This window comes from Mobula hypostoma, chromosome 14 (assembly GCF_963921235.1).
Source record: "Mobula hypostoma chromosome 14, sMobHyp1.1, whole genome shotgun sequence".
Taxonomy (NCBI): Eukaryota; Metazoa; Chordata; class Chondrichthyes; order Myliobatiformes; family Myliobatidae; genus Mobula; species Mobula hypostoma.
This window is the reverse complement of record NC_086110.1, coordinates 15,365,201-15,386,396: the sequence shown is the minus strand read 5'-3', so window position 1 is coordinate 15,386,396 and position 21,196 is coordinate 15,365,201. Positions and strand designations below refer to the sequence as shown.

Here is a 21,196-nt window from a genome sequence, read left to right as displayed (position 1 = left end):
GTCATGTATTTGGACGTGGCCTGTTTCATTATATGAAGAGTCTCAAATGGTGCTGTGAATTTTGAATCACTGCCAAACAAACTCTCTGGCACTGATAATTAACTTGTAGAAGAGTGGTATCTTATTGCATCTGGGCTTTAATTTTTGTTCAAAGTTCAGAGTAAATTTAATATCAGTGTACAAATAATTCACCATATACAACCCTGAGATTCATTTTCTTGTGGGCATGCTTAATAAATAATCATAAAATGAAAGACCGCACCAGCAGGACAGACAACCAGTGTACGAAAGACAACCAACTGAGTAAATACAAAATAAAGAAATAGTAATACAGTACTCCAGAAAGTTAAGAGAAAAGCTGAGCAAATACTAAAGGAATATAAGGTCCACACATGATACAATAAACGTAACAAGGTCACTGTAGAATCCATACACACACTAAAACAAAAGCTCAGTGCATACAAAGCCAGACTAAATAGACACAGTATATGAAGTGCACCAGCTGAAGAAAACAGAATTATCAGTTCAGGGACAATGAAAAAAGTTTATACAGGACACTGAAACTAAATTCGACGCACCAAAATGTCACCAACCCTAGCACAGAATTACCAACAAACACAGAAATAACGAACTTTTGGTCTAGTATTTGGTCAAAGAGTGTGACGCACAATCAAGAAGCAAGCTGGATTAGGGAGGACAAAGAACGATTGAGAACATGCACTCTCCTGAAGTTACAATGGATATGCTTAAAAACAGTTATAAAAATGCCCACATTACTGCTGGAAATGTACCAGCAGTGATAATATTCATAATTATTGGTATAAAAATTTTACCTGCCTTCATCCATACATATGAATACATACCAACAATTTTCTTAAAAATCCCAAAAAAAATGCCCAAATTTGTGAAGGAAGGTAAAACATATCTCTTGCCTAAAAGAGAAATCACAATGACCCATCCAAATATCGTCCTATTACTTGTTTACAAACTACATACACAATTGTAACATCATGCATCTCGCAACTAATCACCCCTCACTTAGATAACCACAATATACTGACAGAAGAGAAGAAAGCATGCCATAGGGGTAAGAAAGGGTGTAAAGAACAACTGATAATAGATAATAAATCAACCCCCAAGGAAAAGCAGAAATCTTTCATGTTGTAATATTGACCATCAAAAAAGATTTGATTCTATCCCACACTCATGGAAAATAGAATCACCCCATCTATCAACAACCTAAAAAAGGAACAAAATTAACTGAGACATTTTTCAGGGCAGCTCTCTAAGCTACTATGGTTATGTCTAGGTTTAAATCCACTCTCTAATTTGCTGAATCGCAAACAAATCAGAGACAAGCAAACCAGTTATACCTTGGCATGCCTTCTATACATAGACAATTTGAAATTATACACTCCTTCATCAGTAAAGCTAAAGTAATTAATTGAAGTGGTAGAACTACTGTATATTCTAAAGATATAAGTATGAACTTTGGACCAGATAAGTGCAGAACATTAAACAGAAAGAAAGGTGCAATAGAATATAAAAGAACAGCAGGATACAATACAACCGATGAATGAATATGAAACATCTAGTATCTGAGCTATCAACAAGCAAGGAAACTAGATCATACTGCGATAAAGGGAAAACTATCGACAGCATTTACTTCAAGGCTTAAGAAAATCTGCCAAACAGAGCTCAATAGTAAAAATATAACAAAGGAAATGAACTTGTTTGTTCGCTATATCCATATTAACATATTCTTGGTCCAAAACTGATCTGCAAAATTTACAAAGGAAATTAAGAATTGAAATGATAAATTTTAGAAAACACTATGGACACTTGAACTCATTTAGAAACATAGAAACATAGAAAATAGGTGCAGGAGTAGGCCATTCGGCCCTTCGAGCCTGCACCGCCATTTATTATGATCATGGCTGATCATCCAACTCAGAACCCAGCCTTTCCTCCATACCCCCTGACCCCTGTAGCCACAAGGGCCATATCTAACTTCCTTTTAAACATAGCTAATGAACTGGCCTCAACAGTTTGCTGTGGCAGAGAATTCCACAGATTCACCACTCTCTGTGTGAAGAAGTTTTTCCTAACCTCGGTCCTAAAAGGCTTCCCCTCTATCCTCAAACTGTGACCCCTCGTTCTGGACTTCCCCAACATCGGGAACAATCTTCCCGCATCTAGCCTGTCCAATCCCTTTAGGATCTTATACGTTTCAATCAGATCCCCCCTTAATCTTCTAAATTCCAACGAGTACAAGCCCAGTTCATCCAGTCTTTCTTCATATGAAAGACCTGCCATCCCAGGAATCAATCTGGTGAACCTTCTTTGTAATATTTACACAACAATTAGATAAAACTGTTAAGGATATATTTTCATCAATGAAAACAGGATTCAACACTTCATGCGAGGATATGCAATTCTGATAAGAAGTAGATATCACTAAACTTAAATGAAAGCAGAGCCCAGAAATATGAAAAAATATCACCCAGAAGAAAAAGTTAACCAATGGAAGAGCATGACCCTCCACAGAAGACATCCCAGCGATCTAAACAGACTAGATGTCAACAAGGAGGCATCGAGAGACTGCCTCAGATATTGGCGGCGTCTTCCCAGAAACGGGGGGGGGGGGGTTCCTTGTGGTAATACAGGACCAGGTAGTTAACACAAAAAATTATCAAAAATACATAGTAAAGGACCAACAAATTCAAGACAATTAGTGCAGAAAATGCCAAGAGAAACCAGAAACAATCCAACACATTGCAGGATCCTGCAGCTGTTTAACTCAATCTGATTACATACACAGGCATAATTAAGTGGCAAACATCATTCTCTAAAGTCTTGCTTTAAGGTACAAACCCATACAAGACACCATACCTTGCTATAAATACAAGCCTGATCCAGTTTTAGAGTCAGAGTTATATTACGACCAATCCATTATTACAAAGAGGACAATCCATAATAACAGTTTGGACATAATATTACAGGATAAACAAGGAAGAACAACTTACTTAGTAGATAGAGCCATTGCAAACAGACATAACAATACAGAAATCAGTAAGTGAAAAACAGCAGAAATATGCTGGATTAAAAGAGGAATTGAAAGACTACGGAACATGAACAGGTAATATCTACAAGTGGTATCATCCCTAAGTCACCACACAATAGCATTAAACAATTAGACCTACACAGCAATATTCATGTAAGTCTCCAAAAAGCCACAATACTAAACACCACTAGAATAGTCTGAAAGTTCCTAGCAATTGAGAAATGAGTGAGTTTGGCTATGCCTGTACCTCAGGTTTTACCAGCTTGAGCTGAGATGGAAACATGAGATGAAGAGTCCTTGAAAGTGAGTCCGTACACTGTGGAACAGTTCAGTGATGGGGGTGAGTGAAGTTATCTCTTTTGAGTTCAGGAGTCTGGTGGTAGAGGGGTAATAACTGTTCCTGATCCTGGCGGTGTGATTCTGAGGCACCTGCTTCCCAATGGCAGCAGTGAGAGGAGAGCATGGCCTGGGTGGTGGGGATCCCTGGTGATGGATGCTGCTTTCCTGTGACAGTGCTTCATGTAGATGTGCTCAATGGTGAGGAGAGTTTTACCATTGATGGACTGGGCTGTACACATGTCAGTGATCTAACAAAAAAAATATTTAAATGTTTATAATATTTTATTTCCCTCTCAGTTTAATTGTTGGTACATGATACAACATGACTAGCTGTTCTAGCTTGTGTTCCTGGACTTGGGTTCTACTGGCCAAGGAGATATGACTCATGTTTCCCCTGTTCATACAGTGATAGTTATCTGTGCTGCCCAGGAGGGCGTAGGTAATTAATGGCTGATCCAATCGTTCACCAGCCCCTATCATCCGGGACTGAGGATATTATACATCACATTCCCTGACCTTTACCTAACAGCAACAGGGGAACTCCATATCCTACTGGTAAGATGGAGGTGTGCCAGGTTGCAGTGGCCTCTCTGGGTCCAAACAAAGGTGTAGTTGTTTGTCCTTTGTGCCTTTTGTGGGATTGCAAGGCATAAGTGCTGAAGGTCTGCCCCACAGGGCAAGCTGCTCGATGGCGGTCGGGCTGGACTGGGTGCACACTGTGGCTACTGTCAAGGAGGAAGGCATCAGAGGCAGTACACAATCTAACAAGCAGTGGAAGTGAATGTGTTGGACTTTAATCTTGTGATTGCAAGTCCCTGTTGGACATTGGTAATGTAGAATACTGTCAGTCAGGTTTACTGGTTCATTGGTGAGACTGACGGCAGGGGTAGGGGGAGCCGTGTGGCCTCGGTTGCTTGCGTAGACCAGGCTCTCATGCCACGGGGGTGGCCCATTAAAGCCGCCTGAGGAAGGAGAAGCTGGATCTGGTGTGGAAGACAGCTGGAGTCCATGCTGGGTTGGAGGCTGGCCCTCCCATCAGTGCCGCCCTCCAGTGGTCACTTGGTGGAAGACGAGTTAGCTTGTTTTCGTCTGTGCACGTGAAGAGGACTGCTGTACCATCAATGACACTCAGAGACAGGTGTATAATTCTTTTGTGACCGTATGTTTTTCTGCTATTGTAACTATATGTGCTGTGTGCTGTTGGTGCTGTGTTTTGTACCTTGGCCCCGAAGGAATGCCGTTTTGTTTGGTTGAATATGGTTGAATGACAAGTAAACTTGAACTTGCAGGGTTACCAGAGCTCCCGCTGCAGTGGATGGAATGAGGATGGTTTAAATGTGCAGCTTGCTTGAAGCAGAGTATCAGAGGGACTCCCACAGTGTGCAGTGTTAAAACTTTGAGGTCAGAATCAGATTTATTATTACTGGCATGTGTGTCGAGGAAATTATTAACTTTGTGGCAGTAGTTCAATGCAGTACATGATAAAATAGAGATAAATAAATACCTCGATAACGGTAAGTATATCAAATAGTTAAATTAAAAACAGAGCAAAAACAGAAATAATTAGAAAAACAAAAATATGATGTAGTGTTCATGGGTTCAATGCCCATTTAGGAATCAGATGGCAGAGAGGAGGGAATGTTCCTGAATCGCTGAGTGTGTGCCTTCAGGCTTCTGTACCTCCTTCCTGATGGTAACAATGAGAAGAGGGAATGTCCTGGGTGGTGGGGATGCCTTCCTAAGGCACCACTCCCTTAACATGTCGTGGATACCACAGAGGCTATTACCCATGATGCCGTGGATACCTCAGAGGCTATTACCCATGATGCCGTGGATACCACAGAGGCTATTACCCATGATTTTACAACTTTCTGTAGCTTCTTTTGATCTCTGTAGTAGCCCTCCACCCACCCACCCCCATACCAAGTGGTGATGCAGCCAGTCAGAATGCTCTCTATGGTACATCTATAGAAGTGTTTTAGGTGACAAACCAAATCTCTTCAAACTCCTAATGAAATACGGCCGCTGTCTCAAGTTCTTCAGGGAATTTCCTGCTCTCCTGTCGCAGCTTGCAAAACCCCGGAGAGATGGTTCAACTATCTGGAACTATGACACAACACTGAGCATAACCCAATCAGACACAAGTTCTAAAATTTTCATTCACTTTTCCTTCAATGCAGGCCGACGCCATTTTGGCTCAGTGCCTGACACCAGCCTCTGGGTTCCTCTCTTACCCTGGTTCATGGGGGTCCTAGCCCAGATCAGGTCTCCTTACACAGACCTGTCCAAGCCACCCAGCTCTCAGGAGCAGCCCTCTGCTTTGACTGACACCCCCTCCCACGTGGGCTGTCTGAGCACCATGAGGAATCCATTGCCCACCCCAAACCCCCCCCCCAATGACAGCAACCTGGGGAGAATGGGTTGAGGGGAAAATAGTGGAGAAATGTGGTGGATCTCATTGAAACCTACCAAATATTGAAAGGTCTAGATACAGCACATGTGGAGAGGATGTTTCCTGTCGTGGGGGTGTTTACAGCCTCAGAATACCAGAACGTCCCTTTTGAACAGAGATGAGGAGGCATTCCTTTAGCCAGAGGGTGGTGAATCTGTGGAATTGATTGCCACGGACTGCTGTGAAGGTCATCATTGGATATACTTAAAGCAGAGGTTGATAGGTTCTTGCTTAGTAAGGGCATCGAGGTTTATAGGGAGAAAAGAGGAGAATGGGGTTAAGGAGGAATTGAAGGACAATGGAACGTGAACAGGTAATATCTACAGCTGACATCATCTCAAAGTCACTGCACAATAGCATTAAACAACAGCGATATTTATGTAGATGTCCAAAAAGCCACAATACTAGAATAGTCCTTCAGGCTTTGACCTGGAACTCCAATTTACCTTCAGGCATCAATCTGGGCCTTCAATCCACCTTCATAGAAACATAGAAAATAGGTGCAGGAGTAGGCCATTCGGCCCTTCGAGCCTGCACCACCATTTATTATGATCATGGCTGATCATCCAACTCAGAACCCCGCCCCAGCCTTCCCTCCATACCCCCTGATCCCCGTAGCCACAAGGGCCATATCTAACTCCCTCTTAAATATAGCCAATGAACTGGCCTCAACTGTTTCCTGTGGCAGAGAATTCCACAGATTCACCACTCTCTGTGTGAAGAAGTTTTTCCTAATCTCGGTCCTAAAAGGCTTCCCCTCTATCCTCAAACTGTGGCCCCTCGTTCTGGACTTCCCCATCATCGGGAACAACCTTCCTGCATCTAGCCTGTCCAATCCCTTTAGGATTTTATACGTTTCAATCAGATCCCCCCTCAATCTTCTAAATTCCAACGAGTACAAGCCCAGTTCATCCAGTCTTTCTTCATATGAAAGTCCTGCCATCCCAGGAATCAATCTGGCTACAATCTGGACTTCCAATCGAGCTTTAGGCATTGATCTGGACCTCCGATTGACCTTTAGGCAATCGATCTGGTCCCTCTATTGACCTTTAGGCATCAATCTGGGCCTGCTATCAATCTTTAGGCATCAATCTAGGCCTTCCATCAACCTTTAGGCATTGATCTGGACCTCTGATTGACCTTTAGGCATGAATCTGGGCCTCAGATTGATCTTCAGGCTTCAATCCAGACTTAATCTCGGGTTTCGATTTTTGGTATTGACCTAATACTTGCAGAGGATGCCACTGAAAACCCTGGATGTGGGCCTGAACTCAGGCCTTTAGCATCGGACTCACTAATGACGGGGCCCACAAGCCTGATCCCGGGGCCCCACACATGATAGTTGAACCATTTTTCTTAAGGCTGGAGGTGTTGGGCTGTCATCCAGAGCAGGCTGGGTTTTCTCCGGTGTGTCTGGTTACTGCAGGTCCAGGCCCAGGCCCAGTCCCAGGTGTATATGCTCTGAATCACAATCAGGCTTATTATATCATGAAATTTTCTGTTTTTCGGCAGCAGTGCAATGTAGGATTTGGAAACACCTAGCATTCTTTCCGAATCTTCCAGTTGGATAATCAGTGTAATATTCCACTGGTAGAAATCCTGTCCTCAGTTTTCCTCCTTTAACTCCATAGGTTAAATATATGGGCAGGGCAGGGCACTGGCAATTTGGCAGTGAGCCCAGCGGTCCTGCAGAGGCTGGCAGTCTGCCCCATCTGAGACATTACAGAAGTGTCGGTACGCTGTCGGAGTTGTGGAGCCCTGGCACAGGCACAACGGTGGAGTGGTGAAAGCCAGGCAGGTTTGGATCAAACTTGCTGAATGTTCTGGCCCTGGCTCTGATCCAAGATTCCTATATTTATTATATATTCTGAATGAGTCTTTTCAGCCAAAGCTGAATATATTCCTTTTAAATCTCTGTCTTGTCCCAGCAGCAGCAATGCGATCTCCTTTGCTCCTTTACTCACTCATTGGCTCCTGGCACAGTAATCCTCTTTTATTTCTCTTGCTGCCCACACAGCAGTGATTTCCCTTATTTTACTCTCTCATTGGATCAAAATCAGTGATGGATTCCCCTGTGCTCTCATTGGTCCAGCAGTGATGGATTCCCCTGTGCTCTCATTGGTCTAGCAGTGATGGATCCCCCCGTGCTCTCATTGGTCCAGCAGTGATGGATTCCCCTGTGCTGTCATTGGATCAACAGCAGTGATGGATCCCCTGTGCTCTCATTGGATCAATAGCAGTGATGGATTCCCCTGTGCTCTCATTGGTCCAGCAGTGATGGATTCCCCTGTGCTCTCATTGGATCAACAGCAGTGATGGATTCCCCTGTATTCTCATTGGTCCAGCAGTGATGGATTCCCCTGTGCTCTCATTGGTCCAGCAGTGATGGATTCCCCGTGCTCTCATGGATCAATAGCAGTGATGGATTCCCCTGTGCTCTCATTGGTCCCAGCAGTAATGGATTCCCCTGTGTTCTCATTGGTCCAGCAGTGGTGGATTCCCCTGTGCTGTCATTGGATCAACAGCAGTGATGGATTCCTCTGTGTTCTCACTGGATCAACAGCAGTGATGGATTCCCCTGTGCTCTCATTGGTCCAGCAGTGATAGATTCCCCTGTGCTCTCATTGGTCCCAGCATTGATGGATTCCCTGTGCTCTCATTGGATCAATAGCAGTGATGGATTCCCCTGTGCTCTTATTGGATCAATAGCAGTGATGGATTTCCCTGTGCTCTCATTGGATTAATAGCAGTGATGGATTTCCCTGTGCTCTCATTGGTCCCAGCATTGATGGATTCCCTGTGCTCTCATTGGATCAATAGCAGTGATGGATTCCCCTGTGCTCTCATTGGATCAATAGCAGTGATGGATTCCCCTGTGCTCTCATTGGATCAATAGGAGTGATGGATTCCCTGTGCTCTCATGGATCAATAGCAGTGATGGATTCCCCTGTGCTCTCATTGGATCAATAGCAGTGATGGATTCCCCTGTGCTCTCATTGGATCAATAGCAGTGATGGATTCCCTGTGCTCTCATGGATCAATAGCAGTGATGGATTCCCCTGTGCTCTCATTGGATCAATAGCAGTGATGGATTCCCCTGTGCTCTCATTGGATCAATAGCAGTGATGGATTCCCTGTGCTCTCATGGATCAATAGCAGTGATGGATTCCCCTGTGCTCTCATTGGATCAATAGCAGTGATGGATTCCCCTGTGCTCTCATTGGATCAATAGCAGTGATGTTTATTGACATTCTGTTGTTCTCCCATTCACAGTCTGCGTGTATATATTGGCACTCCAACACAGAGCTTGAAATTCTCTCCACTTTCGGCTACCTGAGACCTAGGGAGGGACTTACTGTGCAAAGCCCTCTATTGTCCCCATCGGATGGTGTCCCGGCTTTGAACCCTCTGTGAATGTGTCTTTGTACAGTGACTGCAATTGGAACTGTGCAACAGGCTGCTAACATTCCAAAAAGTTCTGTTGTGTTGCTGGGAGTAGAAAGAGGCATGGGGCAATCACACCACTAGGAAAGAATGGAAGGTGGAGTTCATGTGGAGCCTCAACAATCTCATAATGAAAAACAAAAAAAGACTATAGATGATGGTAATCTGAAATAATAGCAGGTGATTGTGGAAACATTCTGTTGATCAGGCAGCATCTGTGGAGAGAGAACCAGGGTAAACTTCACAGTGAACTTTCATCAGGGACTGTTTCTTATCATGCCTGTGTCCCATGTTTCAGCCAACCAAGTCCTGTCTGACAGTCCGATTGTAGGAACTAATAACCATCACCTGTCATTCTTTCAAGCCATATGATAATAAATCTGATTCTGACCCTAACGTTGTTGGATGCGGATTAAATATTAGCTGGGGCACTATGGAAAATTTGCTACCTGATCTTTTGCTTGATCTTTGAATGGAGATATTCATGGAATGGAAACACATACTGAGGTCCTGACCAAGGGTCTCGGCCCGAAACGTCGACTGTACCTCTTCCTCTAGATGATACCTGGCCTGCTGTGTTCTACCAGCATTTTGTGTGTGTTGCTTGAATTTCCAGCATCTGCAGATTTCCTCGTGTGTACTGAGAAGTCTTCAGTTTTATTTCTCATTCAGAAGGTTCTACTTCCAGAATGGTAAAAAAAAATTAATATAGAATATAGAAGCGTACAGCACAGGATCAAGCCCTTCAGCCCGCAATGCTGTGCTGGACCAGCTATAAAATAAATTAAAGATCCCTCCTACCTACACAATGCCCATAACCCTCCATCTTCCTCACATTCATGTGCCTATCTAAACATCTCTTAAAAGCCTCTAATGTATTTGCCTCCACCACCATATCAGGAAGTGCAGTTCAGGCATCCACCACTCTCTGAGTAAAAAACTTACCCTTCACACCCCTTTGAACCTACCCCCTCTCACCTTCAATCCATGCCCTCTGGTATTAGACATTTCTACCCTGGGAAACAGATACTCCCTGACTACTCTATCTATACTTCTCATAATCTTATAAACCTCTGTCAGATCCCCTCTCACTCTCCAGCACTCCAAAGTAAACAACCCAGGTTTGTCCAGCCTCTGATGATAGCACGCGCCCTCTAAACCAGACAGCATTCTGGTAAACTCTTCCGCACCCTCTCAAAGCCTCAACATCCTTCCTATAGCGGGGCAAACAAGACTGTATGCAATACTCCAGATGTGACCTCACTGCCTCCTTGTAGTGTTCGGCACAACATTGTGGGCCGAATGGCCTGTTCTTGTACCGTACTGTTCTATGTTCTGTATGCCCTACCAAGCTATTATATAGGATTAGTGTAAATGAGTCCATGATGGTCAGTGTACACTTGACGGGCTGAATGGCCAATTTCCAGAGATGGAAAAGGCAGAGGAAAGAAAGGAAAAGGGAAGGAGTAAAAAAAGCTATTAACAGCAACCCTTGAGGGTCAGTGGTGGTGGTGTTAACCCACCCCCCCCCCGAGGTCACTGGGTTCCTACCTCACAGTCCCTCAAATAAGCTCTCAGACAGACAGTGATTTCAGTGGTGCGTCCCATCCTTTCCAGCATGCTCAGTCCCGCTCGGACATCAGCGCCAGACTCCGGAGCGAAGGTTCCCGAGTTCGAATCCAAGTCGGGTTGAGCGTCAAGCTAGCAACTCGGCCTCGTAAAAACAAGAATAGCTTGCTACGGAAACACCGTCATGTCGGTGCCCCAGTAACTCCACTGCCGAGTTAAAGGGCTATTCTTCTTCTTCTTCTTCAGGGGATTATGAAGGATCTCATTCTGATGGTCTGTTCTCGTATTAATTGAGATTTTGGAACTGTGATAGGCTGCCTGATGAGAGGTGTGGAGGAACGACACGTTATTAGGGTATAATTCAATCCCAGGATGGAGTAGCTGCTGCTCACAACAGGGCGTCATTGTGGGATAAGGTGGAAATCAGGAGTATTTGTAAGCCTTTGTCACGTTCTCTGTGATGTTCATCTGAGGCATTGTGCTGTACTTGGTAGGGAAGCTGTGCTGGGACAGCAATGCTTTAATGAACAATCTCAAAATGTAATGAAAAGGGTTTTTAATTGATGTTTAGTAGTGACAAAGAAAACAAATTAGAGCACGGCCACTATCCCTAGTGCAAGGCATGTTGTCTCATCTCACTCAGCAACCCTGTGGCTCTTGTACCAAAGTAGTTTTCATTTTCTGCTGACTGACATCAAATTCCATTTTAATACTGACGCCTTGCACTCCACTCCTATGAGATGGAACCAGCTTGTTGGCAAATGCACTCTGCCTAACTCTACCACTGCACGAGGTAATTGCAGATTCACCACTTTGGGGTTAATGCAATCCCCATCCATACCTTCTGAGGCTGGGTTGGCTTATCCAAAGTCAAAGTAAATTCTTTTTTAGTTTATTGAGATTGAGTGTGGAGCTTTGTCCCTTTCAGTGCCCCTTTCAGCTGTGTCACCCAGCAACCCCCCGACCCCCCATTTAACCCTTGCCTAATCATGGGACAATTTTCAATCACCAATTAACTTACCAGCCTTTGGACTGTGGGAGGAAACTGGAGCCCCGGTCACGGGGAGAACGTACAAACTCCGTGCAGGCAACGGCGGGAATTGAACCGGATCACTGGTATTGTGAATTGTTGTGCTAACCCACTACGCTACTGGGCCACCCCACGGTATAAATAAACCAGATAAATTTATTGTCAAAGTGTACCACACTGAGATTCATTTTCTTGCAGGCACTTACCAGGAAATAAAGAAATACGATAGAAATTATTTAAAAAACTATCCATAAGCAAAGACGTTCAAACAACTAGTGTGCAAAAAGGACAAATTGTGCAAATTTAAAAATAAATCCTGCTTTTAAACAACTACGGTCAGCCCTAGTCGTAACAGATATTTATCATCTTCCTTTTGCAGACAGTGAGATCTCCTCTCTCTCCTTTATGAGCTATATTCTCCCATTCCTCATTATTGGGTTTCTTGACATTATCACTGGGTAGAAGGGGGTGCAAGTGAGTTCTCACCCACCTCCTGCAGCCTAGCCATCCTGATGCCAGGTGTGGTAACAGGACCGATTCTTTTCATGTACCCCTTCGCTGCAAGACAGCTCTCGAACTTTGCTCTTACCGGGAGCGACGATGCTGTTGGCGATTGGTGATGTGGCAGGTGGCAGGTAGGTCTGCTGCTTTCAACACTGTGGCACCGACTACTGATGTAGGAAACACCACACTTAAAGTTATACTGTGTTTTCATTCAGCTTTCATGTAAAGGGACTGGAAAGTTAGTAATGGTTCTTATAACCATCCCAGCAATCGGCTCAGATATTTTCTTAATTACAGCAATGACAACATGTTGAGATGTGCTCTGTGTTCTTTCCATATTGCTCCTCATGTTCAAGGGGCTGGTTCTTCCTGTGTCACCTCAGAGGGAGAATGGTTTAGTGGAAGGAGTCTGTGGTGGCCACATCAGGGTCTGTTGAATAAGCAGGGGAATGTGCAGTAGGTGTGATTGTGCTGAAATTTTTCAGTAGAATGCCTACGATCAGCATTCCAGGAACTTTTTCAGCAGGCTATTGTGGATCTTCCCTCCCTCACCATGATTGCAAGCTGACTGTATGCAAGCTGGAAGGAATTTTGTCCGCACTGTTGTGAGAGCATGCTTCAAGTAACAGAGTGACACATGCACACTGGAAGCTCTTGGAGACAGGTAGCAGTTCACCTGTAAAGTGAGTGAAGGTCAGTACCAGTGAAGTCCCAGCTCCCACAGTAACCCTGCAGCATCAGGCTCTGCAACACAACTCTCAACAGAGTCACCATTTTTTACAATCTATTGTTTCTGTTTTTGCACTATTTTAATCTAATCAATACTGTACATATGCAGTATACTTACTGCAATTGATTTACTTCTTTTCTTTCTATATTGTCATGTATTGCATTGAACTGCTGCTGCTAAGTTAACAAATTTCATGCCACGTGCTGGTGATAATAAACCTGATTCTCATTTGCCGATGATGCCACTCAGTGATAATGGTGTGCCATTAGGTGAAAGACAGAACAGCATACAAGATCTTTCTGACTCCTTTGAGGAGTCTGCTGTGTGACCTGTTGGGATGAAACTTGGACAAGAGGTTTTTAAATGTCATTGTAGAAGCAGGTTATAAAACTATAGAACCGTAATGAACACGGGCCTAGTCAGCAATGCCCACATCTCACTGAAGACCAAGAAGAGTGGCAGAGGATGCTTAGCCAGTCGTTACCTCACATCTTTAGAAGAACAATCCAGGTCTTCCCACATCTGCAGACCCCTGTGCCCCCTCTCAGCCTACCCATTCCACACATGCACAGCTCTTCCCCATGCAACAACTCATTCGATTGCCTTTCAAAGATTATTGCTGAATCTCTGTGCATTTCAAAGACTTGCCATTCATTGAAGTGAAATGTTTTTTCTAATAATGGCAGGAATTTGATAAGTTTTATTAATTGCTCTACTAACCTGACCGCGCGGTCTCCCCGTGCCTCTGCTTACACCATTGTTCAAACTGTAATTGTAACCATCTCTTCATTCACCCTGACAAAATGCTGTGCACTCCAGCAGGTTGGTGTAAATGTTTATACTTCACCCAAGTCGTGTCACATTCCACTTCATCCAAACATGTCTGTTTATCAAGAAACAGCTATCTCTTTGGTTCCCCTCTTCCTGACTTCCTCCTGTGTTTATCTCACTTTCCTATAAATGCAGCCAATCTGTTCACCTCAGCCACTCCATAATGTAACAGATTCTGATAACAACATAGCAGAAGGCCATTTGTCTCCCTGGGTCCATGCCAGCTCCCAGCAGAGCAATCTCATTATTTCCCTGCCTTGCAACCTTACCTTTCCTCACATATGTCCATTGACTGCCCCTTCATTCCCTTTGCCCCTTCTCTTTGGGAAATTAACCATCTATGAGGAAATTGCAGCACAAAGCAGCTATCCACACAAAAGACATGTAAACACCACACGCAAGAATTGAACTTTGATCCCTGGACCTGCAGGGCAGCGGCACTTCCTGCTGCATCCATACATTCACCCTTTCACCACTCTCTGTGTAGAGAATCCCCTCCCGAACTCCTCTTGAATTTATCAGTATTTATCTTATGCTCTCCAGGTTTGGAATGCCCTTAAAAGTTCAAGTGACTTTTTTGAGCCTGATATAGGGTTTTCAGGGGAAACATTGGCAATTCCTACATACAGATGCTGCTCAACCCACTGAGTTCCTCCAACAGATTGCTGTACAAGATTCCCCCTGAACTGCCGACTTACAGTATGGTGGTGGTGCAGAGGTTAAATTACCAGACCAGTGATCACAGTCCCATTCAAATTCCAACACGACAACTGTGGAATTTAAATCTGGGTAATAATCTGGGATCTTAAAGTCAAAAACTCATTCACAATAATAGATTGTGATTAAAAATCTATCTGGTGCTCTTGGGGAGGAAAACTGAAGGTTACCAAATTTTCTTATCTCTCCCTCTCTCTCTCTCTGTCTCTCTCTCTCTCTGCCTCTCCCTCTCCCTCTCTCTCCCTCTCTCTCTCTCTCTCAAACAGACACACACACACACACATTCTGTCTCTCACTCACTTACACACAAACACACACAAATTGCTTGCTTTGTTTAGAATCAGACACAGGATTAGATTATTAGATTATGAGGACACTCAGTCCTTGTTTTATTGTCATTTAGAAATGCATGCATTAAAAAATATTACAATGTTCCTCCAGTATGATATCACAGAAACACAAGACAGACCAAGACTAAAACTGACAAAAACGACATATTTATAACATATAGCTACAGCAGTGCAAAGCAATACTGTAATTTGATAAGAGCAGACCATGGGCACGGTAATAAAAAGTCTCAAAGTCCCGATAGCCCCAACATCTCACGCAGACGGTAGAAGGGAGAAACTCTCCCTGCCATGAGTTTCCAGCGCCGTAAACTTGCCGATGCAGCATCCTGGAAGCACCTGACCACAGTCCGACTCTAGTCCATCCGAAAACCTCGAGCCTCCGACCAGCCCTCCGACACCAAGCACCGAGCACCATCTCTGCCGAGCATTTCGACCCTGGCCCCGGCAACAGGCAATAGGCAAAGCCGAGGATGCGGGGCCTTCCCCTCCAGAGATTGCGGATCATACAGTAGCAGGGGCAACGAAGCAGGCATTTCAGAAGTTTAACCAGATGTTCCTCCGTGCTCTCACATCTGCCTCCATCAAATCAGAATTGTGCACGGCACACTACTTGACAAATAACAGATATTCATCACCGGAGAGGCCACACATGCTGCGTCATGCCGCCATCTTCTCCTCCTGCCATTAAATTTACGATAAAGTGTCACATCCTTCTCGTTCTAATGAAATATCAAATTGATTGAGTTTTGATTCTGTTTTGGAATGACCTGGATGAGGAAGTGGAGGGATGGGTTAGTAAGTTTGCTGATGACACAAAGGTTGGAGGTGTTGTGGATAGTGTGGAGGGCTGTCAGAGGTTACAGCGGGACATTGATAGGATGCAAAACTGGGCCGAGAAGTGGCAGATGGAGTTCAACCCAGATAAGTGTGAAGTGGTTCATTTTGGTCGGTCAAATATGATGACAGAATATATTATTAACAGTAAGGCTCTTGGCAGTGTGGAGGATCAGAGGGATCTTGGGGTCCGAGTCCATAGGACACTCAAAGCAGCTGCGCAGGTTGACTCTGTGGTTAAGAAGGCGTACGGTGTATTGGCCTTCATCAATCGTGGCATTGAATTTAAGGAGCTGAGAGGTAATGTTGCAGCTATATAGGACCCTGGGAGATTTCCTGGCGGTGGCTGATGGAGTAACAGCAATCTGCTGTTACTCCAACTTAAATTATCTTACTATTTCCAACCTGTCTTGAAGCTTCTTTTTTAAGTGTGATATTCTTTCATTCTGGCTGGAAGGAGGGCCAGAGGTACTAAAAAGGATGATTTTCCTGCCTCTTTGAATTCTATTATGGAATTGCTGCAAAGTCATACATGAGAAGCCTCTGAGAAGTTTCAACAATTCATCACTGAATTTAAACAAGTAGATGGTAAATTGGACTCTATCCAACAAACTCTTAATGAACACGATAAACATATTAAAAATAATGAGGAAAATTTATTGGCTCTGGAAACGGAAGTGGATGAGTTGCAGAAGCTTTGTGAAAAGCAATTGAAGTCCAACGAAAAGTTAAGACAGAAGATTATCGACCTAGAAAATAGGAGTAGAAGGAACAAACTATGGATTCTGGGTCTCGAAGAATTAATCGAAGGTAACCATCCTATGGAGTTTTTTGCAAACTTTTTGCAAGAATTATTTCCAGGGATTTTGACGTCTGTGCTTATGATTGATTGAGTTCACAGATCTCCTGCGTTTGGACCTCCTAATGCTCTGAGACCAAGATCAGTAATAATCTGTTTTCAGGAATTTAAAAGAAAGGAGCTCTTAATTTGCAAATCTCGTCGAAGAGGCATGATTGACTATAATGGTCGCAAGATTAGAATTGTTGAAGATTATTCACGCTGAGGTTATGCAGGAACGTGTTAAATTCAAAGAAGTTATGTCCGAGCTTTTTAATTTGGGTTTCAAGCCTTCCCATCGCTACCCAGCCCGACTCAGAATCACACTTAAAAACAGTCCTTTCAAATGCTTTCGCTCGATTGTTGAAGCACAGAAGTTTTTAAAATCCGAAGGCTAACTGTTTAGTTTCTCCTTACATGAAGACACAAGATTAAGTGAGAAACTTTTAATTCGCAAATCCCGTCAAAGGGGCATGATTCGTTATAGGGTGGAATATTAAGATTCTCGAACATCATTCATTTGAGGTTATGCAGGATTGTGCTAAGTTTAAACAAGCTCGGTTGGATTTTTTTAACAAGGGTTTTAACCCGTCCCTTGGCTACCCAGTTTGACTGAGAACCTCATTAAAGATGGATCCTTCAAATGGTTTAGTTTGAATGCTGAAGCACAAAGATTTTTAAATTTGAAGGCTAATTGCTTAGTCTGTTTTTCCATGAAGATATAAGATTAATGTTCAATGTCTATCTGTATGAATAATTGTATCTTTTACTTTTGGTAAACCTTTGTAACTAATTTCCTTTTGTATTTATTAATACTGTGTTTTTGATATACGAGAATTGAATCTCCTGTTTGAGTATTGTTTAGTCTAGGTTGGACTATAAATAACCTTGAAATTAATTGGAGTGATCACCAGGTTTTTTGGGGGGGGTTGTCCATAGTTTGTAGATGCCGATTTTCTATTGGTCGGTTTTCTTTTTTTGGGAGGTGGGCAGGGTTATGGTTTTTCTTCCCCAGAAGCTGTTTTCGAATTTTTGGCCAACTTGTTGCTTGGTTACCATTTCTCAAGGTTTATGGCTTTGTTTTTAACTTACATTTTAACCCTTCCTTTAAATAATATTAAAAATGGACCAAACTATTAATTTACTCAGTTTTAACGTGAAAGGGTTAAATCGACCTGTTAAACGTATTTAGATTTTTGCTTATATTAAGAAATTTAAGGTCCCTATTATTTATTTACAAGAAACTCACATACGCAAGTGTGATAATCTACGTTTTTTTAGCCATTGGAATGGAGTTTGTTTTCACTCTTCTTTTCAGGCCAAATCTAGAGGCGTTTCGATTCTCATGGATAATACACTTTCCTTTGTCCAACATAAAGTAGTGTCTGATAGTAATGGATGTTTTGTTATAGTTTCAGGAAAACTAGATTATAAATTAATAGTATTTGCCAATGTGTGTGCCCCAAACGTAGATGACCCAGGATTCTTTGAATGCTTTTTTTTTGTTTTTACCAGATCTGAATCTTTATTCTTTGGTGATGGGAGGAGATTTTAACTGTTGGCTAGACCCAATTTTAGACCGATCATCTTCTAAACCAGTGTCTCTTAAGAAATCAGCTTTGTTTATTCAATCCTTTTTACTGCAGTGTGGTATAGTTGATGTTTGGTGTTTTTTACATCCCTTAGATAGGGATTATTCCTTTTTTCCCCATGTTCATCACATATATTTCCAGGATTGATTATTTTTTTATCGATAGTCAAATGATCTCATCAGTTCATTCCTGTGAATATAAAGAGATTGCTGTTTCAGGTCATGGTCTTATATTTTTATCTTTAAAACTCCCTGGTCTTTTTCAAACCAACAGATTTTGGCGTTTTAATACAACTTTGTTATCTGATAAGGAATTTTTAAAATTTCTGGAGAAGTATATTATTTTGTTTTTTGAAGAGAATAAAAAAGAAGAGACTTCTAATCTTATTGTATGGGATACTTTCAAGGCCTATATTAGAGGGGAAATTATTTCTTATGCTGCAAGTGTTAAGAATAAAGCTAATAAAGAAGGAATTGAATTAGCCAATCAATTAAAACAATTAGATCGAAAATATGCTATACCTTCAGATCCTGTTTTATATAAAAGACATGTGGAAGTTAAAACTAAATATGATCTTCTGTTAACATATCCAATTGAAACTCTACTACTTGAAGATAAAATTTAACTTTACATTCATGGAGATAAATCAGGCAAAGTATTGGCCAACCAATTAAAAACTTCTCTGGTTAAACGACAAATTAAAGAAATTTGCAAAACTAATGGTGATAGGACAACTGATTACTCTGAAATAAATGATACCTTTAGAGAATTCTATTCTAAACTTTACAGTTCTGATTCCCCTGAAGATAATACTGTAGTGAATAATTTTCTAGATCAATTAAATATCCCTGCACTTTCTGCAGATAATTGCAAACAGATGGATCAACTCATTTCTTATAAGGAAATCACCAAGGCTTTACGTTCATTACACTCAAGGAAGACCCCGGGTCCAGATGGATTTTCTGGAGAATTTTATAAGGCTTTTTCTTCATTAATTATACCGTAGTTACACTTAGTCTTTTTGGATTCTTTCAAATTGGGTAATTTGCTGCAATCTTTTTATGAAGCTTCTCTTTCGCTTATCCTAAAAAAAGAACAGGGATCCAACTGAATGCTCTTCATATAGGCCAAATTCATTACTTAATGTAGATACTAAAATTCTTTCTAAAGTTCTGGCTCATAGGATTGAAAATATTTTGCCTTCTGTTATTTCTGATGATCAGACTGGATTTATTAAAAACCGACATTCCCATTTTAATATACACCATGTATTAAATGTTACTTACTCTCCTTCTCAAGAGATATTGGGATGTGTGATATCCTTAGATGCCAGGAAGGCCTTTGATTGGGTTGAATGGAATTATTTATTTAAAACCTCAGGAAAATTTAATTTTGGACCAGATTTTATTCAATGGATTAAATTACTTTATTTATCTCCTTCTGCTCGTGTTCTTACTAATTTTCAAAATTCCAAACCATTTAAACTTCACCGCGGAACAAGACAAGGCTGGCCATTGAGTCCTTTGCTTTTTGATTTAGCTTTAGAACCCCTTGCCATTGCTTTTTGAGAATCTAATGATATCTGTGGTATTTTAAGGAGAGGTATCACCCACATAATCTCGCTTTACTCTGATGATATAATGCTTTTTATCTCTAATGTTGAGACCTCGTTACCTTGTGTACTTTCTTTACTCTCCCGTTTTAGCCAGTTTTCAGGATATAAATTTAACCTACATAAGAGTGAATTATTTTCTTTAATTAATTTGATATCGATTAGTACTAATCTCCCTTTTAAAAGTGTAAGGAATCAATTTACTTATTTGGGTGTAACAATCACTAAGAATTACAAACACCTGTTTAAAGAAAACTTTTTTACTTTATTGAACCATGTAAAAAAGCTATTTTTAAATTGGTCAACACACACGAAAATTGCTGGTGAATGCAGCAGGCCAGGCAGCATCTATAGGAAGAGGTACAGTCGACGTTTCGGGCTGAGACCCTTCGCCAGGACTAACTGAAAGAAGAGATAGTAAGAGATTTGAAAGTGGGAGGAGGAGGGGGAGATCTGAAATGATAGGAGAAGACAGGAGGGTCCTTGCCCATCCTCTGGGCTTCCCCCTCCCCCTTTCTTTCCCCCTAGGCCTCCTGTCCCATGACCCTCTCCCTTCTCCAGCCTCGTATCCCTTTTACCAATCAACTTCCCAGCTCTTAGCTCCATCCCTCCCCCTCCTGTCTTCTCCTATCATTTCTCTTACTATCTCTTCTTTCAGTCAGTCCTGGCGAAGGGTCGACCGTACCTCTTCCTATAGATGCTGCCTGGCCTGCTGCGTTCACCAGCAATTTTTGTGTGTGTTGCTTGAAATTCCAGCATCTGCAGATTTCCTCGTGTTTGCGTTATTAAATTGGTCACCTCTTTCAATATCGTTGATTGGACGAATTAATTCTATTAAAATGAATATTCTACCTGAAGTTATATATCTTTTTCAGGCTTTACCCATTTTTATTCCTAAATCCTCTTTTGACTCTCTTGAATCTATTTTATCCTATATATGGAAAAATAAATGTCCTCGTTTAAATGAAGTTCATCTTCAAAAACCTAAAAAGTCTGGAGGTTTAGCCTTAACTAATTTTAGGTTTTATTACTGAGCAGTTACTTAACTTTACTTTACTTTATACTTTATTGTCGCCAAACAATTGATACTAGATATTGATACTGGAACAAATATCACAGCGATATTTGATTCTGCACTTCGCGTTCCCTGGAGTACAAATCGATAGTAAATATTAAAAATTTAAATTATAAATCATAAATAGAAAATAGAAAAGGGAAAGTAAGGTCGTGCAAAAAAAACCGAGAGGCAGGTCCGGATATTTGGAGGGTACGGCCCAGATCCGGATCAGG

At 42.0% G+C, this 21,196-nt stretch overlaps 1 protein-coding gene across 2 annotated transcripts in view; it reads left to right on the top strand.

Moving 5' to 3' along the window:
• gnao1a (guanine nucleotide binding protein (G protein), alpha activating activity polypeptide O, a) overlaps positions 1-21,196 on the top strand; it is a 302,643-nt gene that overhangs the window by 213,223 nt on the left and 68,224 nt on the right. The window lies entirely within an intron of this gene.